An 11,987-nucleotide genomic window follows, 5' to 3' on the forward strand; every position below is an offset into this window, starting at 1 on the left:
TTTTCCTTAAAAATTGCCACCTGAGCTAGCCTCTGTTGCCCATCTTCGTCGGTTTCAGAGGGTAGATTTCTCACTGTTGCTTTTTTGCCAGGTCTGCACGCCCTTGTGTTTTTTTTCTGCTTAAAGGTTGCAACCTGAGCTAGCTTCTTTTGCCCATGTTCCTCAGTTTCAGAGGGTGGATTTCTCCGTGTTGCTTTTTCCCCAGGCCTCCACGCCCTTGTGTGTTTCTTTTGCTTAACGATTGCCACCTGAGCTAGCCTCTGTTGCCCATCTTCGTCCGTTTCAGAGGGTGGATTTCTCAGTGTTGCCTTTTCGCCAGCTCCCCACGCCCTTGTGTGTTTCTTTTGCTTAAAGATTGCCACCTGAAGCCAGCCTCTCTTGCCCATCTTCCTCAGTTTCAGAGGGTAGATATTTCAGGGTTGCTTTTTCCCCAGGTCTCCACGCCTTTGTGTTTTGTTTTTGCTTAACGAGTGCCACCTGAGCTAGCCTCTCTTGCCCATGTTCCTCAGTTTCAGAGGGTAGATATTTCAGGGTTGCTTTGTCCCCAGGGCTCCACGCCTTTGTGCTTTGTTTTTGCTTAAGGATTGCCACCTGAGGTAGCCTCTCTTGCCCATCTTCCTCAGTTTCAGAGGGTGGATTTCTCCGTGTTGCTTTTTCCCCAGGTCTCCACGCCCTTGTGTGTTTCTTTTGCTTAAAGATTGCCACCTGAGCTAGCCTCTGTTGCCCATCTTCCTCAGTTTCAGAGGGTAGATATTTCAGGGTTGCTTTTTCCCCAGGTCTCCACGCCTTTGTGTTTTGTTTTTGCTTAACGAGTGCCACCTGAGCTAGCCTCTCTTGCCCATGTTCCTCAGTTTCAGAGGGTAGATATTTCAGGGTTGCTTTGTCCCCAGGGCTCCACGCCTTTGTGCTTTGTTTTTGCTTAAGGATTGCCACCTGAGGTAGCCTCTGTTGCCCATCTTAGTCCGTTTCAGAGGGTGGATTTCTCAGTGTTGCCTTTTCGCCAGCTCCCCACGCCCTTGTGTGTTTCTTTTGCTTAAAGATTGTCACCTGAGCTAGGCACTGTTGCCCTGCTTCTTCAGTTTCAGAGGGTACCTTTTTCAGGGTTGCTTTTTGACCGGCTCTCCTCGCCATTGTATTTTTTTATTTTATTTTTTTTGCTTAAAGATTGCCACCTGAGCTAGCCTCTGTTGCCCATCTTCGTCCGTTTCAGAGGGTGGATTTCTCAGTGTTGCCTTTTCGCCAGCTCCCCACGCCCTTGTGTGTTTCTTTTGCTTAAAGATTGTCACCTGAGCTAGGCACTGTTGCCCTGCTTCCTCAGTTTCAGAGGGTACCTTTTTCAGGGTTGCTTTTTGACCGGCTCTCCTCGCCATTGTATTTTTTTATTTTATTTTTTTTTGCTTAAAGATTGCCACCTGAGCTAGCCTCTGTTGCGCTTCTTTCTCAGTTTCAGAGGGTAGATTTCCCCGTGTTGCTTTTTCCCCAGGTCTCCACGCACTTCCTTTTATTTTTCCTTAAAAATTGCCACCTGAGCTAGCCTCTGTTGCCCATCTTCGTCGGTTTCAGAGGGTAGATTTCTCACTGTTGCTTTTTTGCCAGGTCTGCACGCCCTTGTGTTTTTTTTCTGCTTAAAGGTTGCAACCTGAGCTAGCTTCTTTTGCCCATGTTCCTCAGTTTCAGAGGGTGGATTTCTCCGTGTTGCTTTTTCCCCAGGCCTCCACGCCCTTGTGTGTTTCTTTTGCTTAACGATTGCCACCTGAGCTAGCCTCTGTTGCCCATCTTCGTCCGTTTCAGAGGGTGGATTTCTCAGTGTTGCCTTTTCGCCAGCTCCCCACGCCCTTGTGTGTTTCTTTTGCTTAAAGATTGCCACCTGAAGCCAGCCTCTCTTGCCCATCTTCCTCAGTTTCAGAGGGTAGATATTTCAGGGTTGCTTTTTCCCCAGGTCTCCACGCCTTTGTGTTTTGTTTTTGCTTAACGAGTGCCACCTGAGCTAGCCTCTCTTGCCCATGTTCCTCAGTTTCAGAGGGTAGATATTTCAGGGTTGCTTTGTCCCCAGGGCTCCACGCCTTTGTGCTTTGTTTTTGCTTAAGGATTGCCACCTGAGGTAGCCTCTGTTGCCCATCTTAGTCCGTTTCAGAGGGTGGATTTCTCAGTGTTGCCTTTTCGCCAGCTCCCCACGCCCTTGTGTGTTTCTTTTGCTTAAAGATTGTCACCTGAGCTAGGCACTGTTGCCCTGCTTCCTCAGTTTCAGAGGGTACCTTTTTCAGGGTTGCTTTTTGACCGGCTCTCCTCGCCATTGTATTTTTTTATTTTATTTTTTTTGGCTTAAAGATTGCCACCTGAGCTAGCCTCTGTTGCCCATCTTCGTCCGTTTCAGAGGGTGGATTTCTCAGTGTTGCCTTTTCGCCAGCTCCCCACGCCCTTGTGTGTTTCTTTTGCTTAAAGATTGTCACCTGAGCTAGGCACTGTTGCCCTGCTTCCTCAGTTTCAGAGGGTACCTTTTTCAGGGTTGCTTTTTGACCGGCTCTCCTCGCCATTGTATTTTTTTATTTTATTTTTTTTGCTTAAAGATTGCCACCTGAGCTAGCCTCTGTTGCCCATCTTCGTCCGTTTCAGAGGGTGGATTTCTCAGTGTTGCCTTTTCGCCAGCTCCCCACGCCCTTGTGTGTTTCTTTTGCTTAAAGATTGCCACCTGAAGCCAGCCTCTCTTGCCCATCTTCCTCAGTTTCAGAGGGTAGATATTTCAGGGTTGCTTTTTCCCCAGGTCTCCACGCCTTTGTGTTTTGTTTTTGCTTAACGAGTGCCACCTGAGCTAGCCTCTCTTGCCCATGTTCCTCAGTTTCAGAGGGTAGATATTTCAGGGTTGCTATGTCCCCAGGGCTCCACGCCTTTGTGCTTTGTTTTTGCTTAAGGATTGCCACCTGAGGTAGCCTCTCTTGCCCATCTTCCTCAGTTTCAGAGGGTGGATTTCTCCGTCTTGCTTTTTCCCCAGGTCTCCACGCCCTTGTGTGTTTCTTTTGCTTAAAGATTGCCACCTGAGCTAGCCTCTGTTGCCCATCTTCGTCCGTTTCAGAGGGTGGATTTCTCAGTGTTGCCTTTTCGCCAGCTCCCCACGCCCTTGTGTGTTTCTTTTGCTTAAAGATTGTCACCTGAGCTAGGCACTGTTGCCCTGCTTCCTCAGTTTCAGAGGGTACCTTTTTCAGGGTTGCTTTTTGACCGGCTCTCCTCGCCATTGTATTTTTTTATTTTATTTTTTTTGCTTAAAGATTGCCACCTGAGCTAGCCTCTGTTGCCCATCTTCGTCCGTTTCAGAGGGTGGATTTCTCAGTGTTGCCTTTTCGCCAGCTCCCCACGCCCTTGTGTGTTTCTTTTGCTTAAAGATTGTCACCTGAGCTAGGCACTGTTGCCCTGCTTCTTCAGTTTCAGAGGGTGCCTTTTTCAGGGTTGCTTTTTGACCGGGTCTCCTCGCCATTGTATTTTTTTATTTTATTTTTTTTGCTTAAAGATTGCCACCTGAGCTAGCCTCTGTTGCCCATCTTCGTCCGTTTCAGAGGGTGGATTTCTCAGTGTTGCCTTTTCGCCAGCTCCCCACGCCCTTGTGTGTTTCTTTTGCTTAAAGATTGTCACCTGAGCTAGGCACTGTTGCCCTGCTTCCTCAGTTTCAGAGGGTACCTTTTTCAGGGTTGCTTTTTGACCGGGTCTCCTCGCCATTGTATTTTTTTATTTTATTTTTTTTTGCTTAAAGATTGCCACCTGAGCTAGCCTCTGTTGCGCTTCTTTCTCAGTTTCAGAGGGTAGATTTCCCCGTGTTGCTTTTTCCCCAGGTCTCCACGCACTTCCTTTTATTTTTCCTTAAAAATTGCCACCTGAGCTAGCCTCTGTTGCCCATCTTCGTCGGTTTCAGAGGGTAGATTTCTCACTGTTGCTTTTTTGCCAGGTCTGCACGCCCTTGTGTTTTTTTTCTGCTTAAAGGTTGCAACCTGAGCTAGCTTCTTTTGCCCATGTTCCTCAGTTTCAGAGGGTTGATTTCTCCGTGTTGCTTTTTCCCCAGGCCTCCACGCCCTTGTGTGTTTCTTTTGCTTAACGATTGCCACCTGAGCTAGCCTCTGTTGCCCATCTTCGTCCGTTTCAGAGGGTGGATTTCTCAGTGATGCCTTTTCGCCAGCTCCCCACGCCCTTGTGTGTTTCTTTTGCTTAAAGATTGCCACCTGAAGCCAGCCTCTCTTGCCCATCTTCCTCAGTTTCAGAGGGTAGATATTTCAGGGTTGCTTTTTCCCCAGGTCTCCACGCCTTTGTGTTTTGTTTTTGCTTAACGAGTGCCACCTGAGCTAGCCTCTCTTGCCCATGTTCCTCAGTTTCAGAGGGTAGATATTTCAGGGTTGCTTTGTCCCCAGGGCTCCACGCCTTTGTGCTTTGTTTTTGCTTAAGGATTGCCACCTGAGGTAGCCTCTCTTGCCCATCTTCCTCAGTTTCAGAGGGTGGATTTCTCCGTGTTGCTTTTTCCCCAGGTCTCCACGCCCTTGTGTGTTTCTTTTGCTTAAAGATTGCCACCTGAGCTAGCCTCTGTTGCCCATCTTCCTCAGTTTCAGAGGGTAGATATTTCAGGGTTGCTTTGTCCCCAGGGCTCCACGCCTTTGTGCTTTGTTTTTGCTTAAGGATTGCCACCTGAGGTAGCCTCTGTTGCCCATCTTAGTCCGTTTCAGAGGGTGGATTTCTCAGTGTTGCCTTTTCGCCAGCTCCCCACGCCCTTGTGTGTTTCTTTTGCTTAAAGATTGTCACCTGAGCTAGGCACTGTTGCCCTGCTTCTTCAGTTTCAGAGGGTACCTTTTTCAGGGTTGCTTTTTGACCGGCTCTCCTCGCCATTGTATTTTTTTATTTTATTTTTTTTGCTTAAAGATTGCCACCTGAGCTAGCCTCTGTTGCCCATCTTCGTCCGTTTCAGAGGGTGGATTTCTCAGTGTTGCCTTTTCGCCAGCTCCCCACGCCCTTGTGTGTTTCTTTTGCTTAAAGATTGTCACCTGAGCTAGGCACTGTTGCCCTGCTTCCTCAGTTTCAGAGGGTACCTTTTTCAGGGTTGCTTTTTGACCGGCTCTCCTCGCCATTGTATTTTTTTATTTTATTTTTTTTTGCTTAAAGATTGCCACCTGAGCTAGCCTCTGTTGCGCTTCTTTCTCAGTTTCAGAGGGTAGATTTCCCCGTGTTGCTTTTTCCCCAGGTCTCCACGCACTTCCTTTTATTTTTCCTTAAAAATTGCCACCTGAGCTAGCCTCTGTTGCCCATCTTCGTCGGTTTCAGAGGGTAGATTTCTCACTGTTGCTTTTTTGCCAGGTCTGCACGCCCTTGTGTTTTTTTTCTGCTTAAAGGTTGCAACCTGAGCTAGCTTCTTTTGCCCATGTTCCTCAGTTTCAGAGGGTGGATTTCTCCGTGTTGCTTTTTCCCCAGGCCTCCACGCCCTTGTGTGTTTCTTTTGCTTAACGATTGCCACCTGAGCTAGCCTCTGTTGCCCATCTTCGTCCGTTTCAGAGGGTGGATTTCTCAGTGTTGCCTTTTCGCCAGCTCCCCACGCCCTTGTGTGTTTCTTTTGCTTAAAGATTGCCACCTGAAGCCAGCCTCTCTTGCCCATCTTCCTCAGTTTCAGAGGGTAGATATTTCAGGGTTGCTTTTTCCCCAGGTCTCCACGCCTTTGTGTTTTGTTTTTGCTTAACGAGTGCCACCTGAGCTAGCCTCTCTTGCCCATGTTCCTCAGTTTCAGAGGGTAGATATTTCAGGGTTGCTTTGTCCCCAGGGCTCCACGCCTTTGTGCTTTGTTTTTGCTTAAGGATTGCCACCTGAGGTAGCCTCTGTTGCCCATCTTAGTCCGTTTCAGAGGGTGGATTTCTCAGTGTTGCCTTTTCGCCAGCTCCCCACGCCCTTGTGTGTTTCTTTTGCTTAAAGATTGTCACCTGAGCTAGGCACTGTTGCCCTGCTTCCTCAGTTTCAGAGGGTACCTTTTTCAGGGTTGCTTTTTGACCGGCTCTCCTCGCCATTGTATTTTTTTATTTTATTTTTTTTGCTTAAAGATTGCCACCTGAGCTAGCCTCTGTTGCCCATCTTCGTCCGTTTCAGAGGGTGGATTTCTCAGTGTTGCCTTTTCGCCAGCTCCCCACGCCCTTGTGTGTTTCTTTTGCTTAAAGATTGTCACCTGAGCTAGGCACTGTTGCCCTGCTTCTTCAGTTTCAGAGGGTGCCTTTTTCAGGGTTGCTTTTTGACCGGGTCTCCTCGCCATTGTATTTTTTTATTTTATTTTTTTTGCTTAAAGATTGCCACCTGAGCTAGCCTCTGTTGCCCATCTTCGTCCGTTTCAGAGGGTGGATTTCTCAGTGTTGCCTTTTCGCCAGCTCCCCACGCCCTTGTGTGTTTCTTTTGCTTAAAGATTGTCACCTGAGCTAGGCACTGTTGCCCTGCTTCCTCAGTTTCAGAGGGTACCTTTTTCAGGGTTGCTTTTTGACCGGGTCTCCTCGCCATTGTATTTTTTTATTTTATTTTTTTTGCTTAAAGATTGCCACCTGAGCTAGCCTCTGTTGCCCATCTTCGTCCGTTTCAGAGGGTGGATTTCTCAGTGTTGCCTTTTCGCCAGCTCCCCACGCCCTTGTGTGTTTCTTTTGCTTAAAGATTGCCACCTGAAGCCAGCCTCTCTTGCCCATCTTCCTCAGTTTCAGAGGGTAGATATTTCAGGGTTGCTTTTTCCCCAGGTCTCCACGCCTTTGTGTTTTGTTTTTGCTTAACGAGTGCCACCTGAGCTAGCCTCTCTTGCCCATGTTCCTCAGTTTCAGAGGGTAGATATTTCAGGGTTGCTATGTCCCCAGGGCTCCACGCCTTTGTGCTTTGTTTTTGCTTAAGGATTGCCACCTGAGGTAGCCTCTCTTGCCCATCTTCCTCAGTTTCAGAGGGTGGATTTCTCCGTCTTGCTTTTTCCCCAGGTCTCCACGCCCTTGTGTGTTTCTTTTGCTTAAAGATTGCCACCTGAGCTAGCCTCTGTTGCCCATCTTCGTCCGTTTCAGAGGGTGGATTTCTCAGTGTTGCCTTTTCGCCAGCTCCCCACGCCCTTGTGTGTTTCTTTTGCTTAAAGATTGTCACCTGAGCTAGGCACTGTTGCCCTGCTTCCTCAGTTTCAGAGGGTACCTTTTTCAGGGTTGCTTTTTGACCGGCTCTCCTCGCCATTGTATTTTTTTATTTTATTTTTTTTGCTTAAAGATTGCCACCTGAGCTAGCCTCTGTTGCCCATCTTCGTCCGTTTCAGAGGGTGGATTTCTCAGTGTTGCCTTTTCGCCAGCTCCCCACGCCCTTGTGTGTTTCTTTTGCTTAAAGATTGTCACCTGAGCTAGGCACTGTTGCCCTGCTTCTTCAGTTTCAGAGGGTGCCTTTTTCAGGGTTGCTTTTTGACCGGGTCTCCTCGCCATTGTATTTTTTTATTTTATTTTTTTTGCTTAAAGATTGCCACCTGAGCTAGCCTCTGTTGCCCATCTTCGTCCGTTTCAGAGGGTGGATTTCTCAGTGTTGCCTTTTCGCCAGCTCCCCACGCCCTTGTGTGTTTCTTTTGCTTAAAGATTGTCACCTGAGCTAGGCACTGTTGCCCTGCTTCTTCAGTTTCAGAGGGTGCCTTTTTCAGGGTTGCTTTTTGACCGGGTCTCCTCGCCATTGTATTTTTTTATCTTATTTTTTTTGCTTAAAGATTGCCACCTGAGCTAGCCTCTATTGCCCATCTTCGTCCGTTTCAGAGGGTGGATTTCTCAGTGTTGCCTTTTCCCCAGCTCCCCACGCCCTTGTGTGTTTCTTTTGCTTAAAGTTTGCCACCTGAAGCCAGCCTCTCTTGCCCATCTTCCTCAGTTTCAGAGGGTGGATTTCTCAGTGTTGCCTTTTCCCCAGCTCCCCACGCCCTTGTGTGTTTCTTTTGCTTAAAGATTGTCACCTGAGCTAGGCACTGTTGCCCTGCTTCCTCAGTTTCAGAGGGTACCTTTTTCAGGGTTGCTTTTTGACCGGGTCTCCTCGCCATTGTATTTTTTTATTTTATTTTTTTTGCTTAAAGATTGCCACCTGAGCTAGCCTCTGTTGCGCTTCTTTCTCAGTTCTAGAGGGTAGATTTCTCCGTGTTGCTTTTTCCCCAGGTCTCCACGCACTTCCTTTCATTTTTCCTTAAAAATTGCCACCTGAGCTAGCCCCTGTTGCCCATCTTCGTCGGTTTCAGAGGGTAGATTTCTCAGTGTTGATTTTTCCCCATTTCTCCACGCCCTCGTGCTTTTTTTTTTTATTTCCTTAAATGTCGGCGCCTGAGCTAGCTTCTTTTGCCCATCTTCGTCAGTTTCAGCGGGTAGACTCTCCGCCTGCCTTCGACAGGCCCTCTGGACTGGAAAGCTTTCCTCCTCCCGTCATCACGGTCCTTCTCGGATGACGTGCCTGGTTTCGGTTTGACCGTCCCCGCCCGCCCTGATTTTCTAAGTCCTCCCGGGAACCCCGGGGGCGCTCCAGCCGCTCCGGGAAGCGGCGGCCTCCCGGCCGCACCGGCCCAGCCCGGCCCGGGCCACCCCCTGGCCTCTCTGGGGGGAACTCTCCCCTTCCCCTTCCCGGTGATCGCCCGAGAAACCTTTTCCGAGTCCCCCTCCTGCGGCTGGGGCTGCGCCTTGGCGGCCGGGAGCCCGCGGGCGGACGCCCCGGGGCCGCACTGGGCCGGGAGGCTGTGTCCGAGGGGGCTCCGGGACGGGATCGGGCGGCCCGGCGGCCCGGCTGTGCTCCCCGGCGGGCCCGCGCTCCGGCTCCGTCCCGCTGAGGCGGTCGTCGGTCGCCGGGTGCCACCTGGCGGCCGCTTTTATATCGTCTCTTTCCTCCGGAGCTCCGGCGACGCGGGCCAAGGGACGGGACTCGGCCGCGGTGACCGAGGCAGAGTCCCGGGAGGCCGGCGTCGCTGGCGGGATCTGGCCCGGTGGCGCCGGGGCGTGAGCGCGACGCCCGCTCGCCGGAGATTGGAGGTGCAGGCTACTGAGGGAGGTGGCTGTCGCCGCGCCGCCCGGTGCCGGCCGGGGTGTGGGGCCTCCCGGACGGGTCGACCAGCAGCCGCCGGTGCCCCTCCGTCCCCGGGAGGGGGTGGGGGGCCGCCGCGGGGGAACGGGCGAGGGAGCTCGTCCCGTGCCCGGCCGTCGTCCCGAGGGCGGCCCGGTGGTCGGGCCTTCCGCGTCGCCGATCCCCTTTCCGCGCCCCGCTCCAGAGGTGGGCGACCGGCCGGGGCCTTGCGGGGGAGGCCCGTGGAGGGCGCGACGGGCTCGGCCGCCGGGCTGGCCTTTTCCCCACTGGTCTTCCGAGTCGACCGGCTCTGGCGGTGGGGACCGGGCCCGGTCCTCGGATGCCTCCTCCTCCGTGGCAGTTTTTTTTCCAAGTCCCGCCCTGGAGAAGAGCGTGGACCGGCCCCGGGAGCCCTCGAGGGCGGGCCGGGGAGGGCGTCCCCGGCCCGGACGCGTGCCCGGGGTGGGTCCGGGCCGTCGGACCGGACTTCTCCGAGTTTCGCGGGTCGCGTCTTTGTCCGGAGGCGGGAGGGGGCCGGCTCGAGGCGTAGGTGGAGCCCCGGCTGAGGGACGGGAGCCACGGTCCCGCCCCGGGCCCGGTCGCCGGAGGCGCCTCCGCGGAATTCTTTTCTAAGTCCTGACCCGGCGACTCAGAGGGAGGGACCGACCGGTCCCGGCCCGCGCGGGCGGCCCGGGGAGGCTGTCCCCGGCTCCCCCTGCCGCCACGCTTCTGGGGTCGACCAGATGGCCCCGGGAGCTCCGGGCCTGGTGGCGATGGGGTCGTGCTTGGGGTCTGGTGGCCGTGGCCGTGATCCAGGGGTTCCCCTGGTGATCTGTGGGTGGGCCCCGTCTCCGGGCGCGGCGATTCTTGCCCCCGAATGGGTGGTTTTGTGCCGCCAGATAAGTGCTGACACGCTCTGCTCGGGTGACAGTCGCCCGAGAGCTTCCGGGTGCCTGGATGCGTGTGCGGGGAGGGCTCCGGGCTCTGGCCGAGAACCGGACGCCCGTTTCCACCCCCGCCGCTTGAGCCGCCCGCTGGGGCCTGCGCGCCGGCTCTTGTGCGTTCCAGGCGCCCCCACGACCGTGGTGCCACCTCCGGTCTCTGGTACCCGAGGGCGGCGGGGTTAGGGGCGCGGGGTCCTCTACCACGTGCACTCCCTGCCGCCGGCACCCGGGTGCGGTCGCGACTTACCCCATCCCACCGGCTCCGTGCCAGTGCGTGTCAGGCGTTCTCGTCCTGGGGTGGTCGCCCGCGCTTGCTGGAGGAGGAGAGGGGTCGGTGAGGCTGAAGCAGGCTCCTCCGCTCGCTGTCCTCGCCGGCCTTCCCTTGCTCGGGGGTCCCTCGCGTTATGCTGCCGACCGATGTGGTGATGCTGTGCTCTCCCGGGCCGGGCCTAAGCCGTGCCAGACGAGGGACGGACGTTCATGGCGAACGGGACCGCTCTTCTCGCTCTGCCCGCGGGTCCCCTCGCCCGTTCTCCCCCGCTGCGAGTGGCGTGTGGGAGGCGGCAGGGGTGCGGAATCCGGCCCGACCTCGCTCCCCCGCCCCGTGCCTCGTGGCGTGGGCGGTGTCGGGGTCTCCGTGACGCGGCGGATGCTCTGCCTGTGCCTCTTGGCTGTGTCTCGCGGGCGGCCCTCCCCGCGGTGGGGCGGGCCGTGTTGCCGCCGCGCCGCGCGCCTTCCCGGGCGCGTGAGCGCGTTCCCCAGGCCGTTGGCGGTGCCCCTGGAGCGTTCCAGGTCGTCCCTCAGGCGCCCGAGGCCGAGTGGCGGTGTCGTTCCCTGTTCCCGTCGGCCTCCTCAGGTAACCACTGCGCTGGTGTGTCTGAGGAGCGGGGGGGTCGAGTCGGTAAGGGAGGCGTGCCCCTCGTCCCCCTCGGGGGGGACGGGTGCCTCGTCGCCCCCCACGGCGTGCCGTGTGGGGGCGGGCAGGCTCGGGTGCGTGCCCGCGCGTTCCCCTTGCTGGGGTTTCCCCGCGGGTGTGGGAGTGACCGTGGCGGGCCGAGCCAGCGGCGTGGCGCTGGCTCTTTGGTTGGGAGGTGCTGTTTGATCGGCACCTCCGTCCCAGTCTCTGCCTCCCTTGGTCTCTCGGCCTGAGGGGAGGCACTGACTTGGGAGCCGCACAGGGGCCTTGTAGATCCCTAGCTAAGCCCAGTGTGGCCAGAGATGGCGAGCCCGGGGCAGCGCGGGCTCGCGGCCCTGACCACGGACGCTCCGACTTGCTCTAGGCCTTACCTCTACCGCAGACCCCTCCTGCATTGCGTGGCCATGGTGTCTGTAAGCGCCTTGGTGGGCCCGATGGCGGACGATGGGCGGGGGCGACACGCCCTCGGTGAGAAAGCCTTCTCTAGCGATCCGAGAGGGTGCCTTGGGGTACCGGACCCCCCAGCCGCCGCCCCTCCTTTGCGCGTAGTAGCCACGGACGCCACCACCGTGGCGCGTGGGCAGAGCTGCTCTTTGCCTACCGCGGCCGGCGCCTCCCCCCTCCGAGTCGGGGGAGGGTCACGCCCGGCCGGGCCGTCGTCGGGCGCGGGGCCGCGCGTGTGCGCGAGCGTGCGCGTGGTTCTCCCGTCGCGCGCTGGGGCGGGGAGAGGGCCCGGCCCCGTCCGGGCTCCGCCCCGCCGCGAGCGGCTGGCTCTCCGCTCGCTCCCGTCCCGAGCCGCAGCCGGTGGTGGCGTGCGGGCATGGGTGGGGGCCGCCGCCGCTCTCGGGCGCGTTCCCTCGGGACGTGGGCCCCGGAGCAGACCAGACAGGCAGACGGGTGGCTGGGTGGACGGGGCGGCCCCCGGCGGCGGGGGCGCCTCACGTAGGCCCCGGCGGTGGGGCCGGGCCCGCGGGAGGCCGAGGGGTGGCTGAGGCCGGCCGGCGTCCCAGGCGTCGTGGGACCGCCCTCGCGTGTCGTTGGCGGTGGGATCCCGCGTGTGTTTTCCTGGTGGCCCGTCCGCGCCCGAGGCCGTCCCC

The sequence above is a fragment of the Equus asinus genome, unplaced genomic scaffold, assembly GCF_041296235.1.
Source record: "Equus asinus isolate D_3611 breed Donkey unplaced genomic scaffold, EquAss-T2T_v2 contig_231, whole genome shotgun sequence".
Classification (NCBI taxonomy): Eukaryota; Metazoa; Chordata; class Mammalia; order Perissodactyla; family Equidae; genus Equus; species Equus asinus.